We start from the raw sequence: 1218 nt of genomic DNA, 5'->3' as shown, positions 1-1218 counted from the left end.
CCATTATATTCTCCCGAGAAAATATCCCATATCAACAACTTTGAATCTTTTATTTTTCTCCGTACTAACCTTAGCATGTATTCGGTTATATATACTTCTATGGGAATTCTGTTACATTGTTTTAAAAAATTAGGATCATACTGTGCACAGTTTTCCACACCTTGCATTTCTCACTCATTGTCATTTTTTTTGTAGAGTATCCTCCATGCCAACTAGTACAACTCTAATTCATTATTTTAAAATATTTTTAATCCCTGCATGTAGTGCAAGGTGTGACTATGCCACAGTTCCTCAATTCATGTAATTCAGTTTGTTTTCAAAATTTAGATATTAAACATTCTCCTATATCCTAAAAATTGGACTTTTGTTTCTATGGGGAAGATTTCCAAAAGTGGGGTTGCTGGGCCAAAGTTACTTGCAAATTTTAACTTTTAATTGATTGTTCTGGCTTGAATTGTGTCCTCTAAAAAAATATGTTGAAGTTATAACCTGTCTTTGCAGATGTCATTAACATAAGATGAGGTCATACTGGATTAGGGTAAGCCCTATTCCAGAGACTGCTGTCCTTACAAGAAAGAAGAGGAACATTTGGACACAAACACACAGAGGAGAAGGCCATGTGAAGATAGATGGAGGCGGAAATTGGAGAGATCCATCTACAAGTCAAGGAACATCAAGGATTGCCAGCAACCACCAGCAGCAAGGAGGTCTTGTGAGAGAAAACAGTCCTTGATTTCAGACTCGTAGCCTCCACAACTGTGAGAGAATACATTTCTGTTGATTTAAGCTTCTTTATGTTGTTTCAGGGCCTTTGTTATAGCAGACATAGGAAATTAACATGCAGATATTGCAAGAGTGGTGTTTCTAAAGATAGGTATTTTTTTCTTATTTCCTAATTTATAGTGGCAATTGTTCCAGTGACTATCATTTAGAATATATTTGTTGTTGGTTTTTGGTGAGAAGTCTACCATAAGAAGTCCATTTTTTTTTTCCTATTGCTTTAGAGTCTGTGCTACGCAATGACTACAGAGCTCACACGATTGATAATGATGAGAGACATACTAAATTTTTGGACTGTGTTTCTACAAAAAATATATTTAAAGCCAATGGTATTTAAGTATCATGTAAGGACAATTTGGAATTTAAGTACAGTTGTCCCTTGAACAGTACAGTAATTAGGGACGCTTACCCCCCATGCAGTTGAAAATTTGTGTATAA

Source organism: Pteropus alecto, unplaced genomic scaffold (assembly GCF_000325575.1).
Source record: "Pteropus alecto unplaced genomic scaffold, ASM32557v1 scaffold272, whole genome shotgun sequence".
Taxonomy (NCBI): domain Eukaryota; kingdom Metazoa; phylum Chordata; class Mammalia; order Chiroptera; family Pteropodidae; genus Pteropus; species Pteropus alecto.
Note: the sequence above shows the minus strand (reverse complement) of the source record.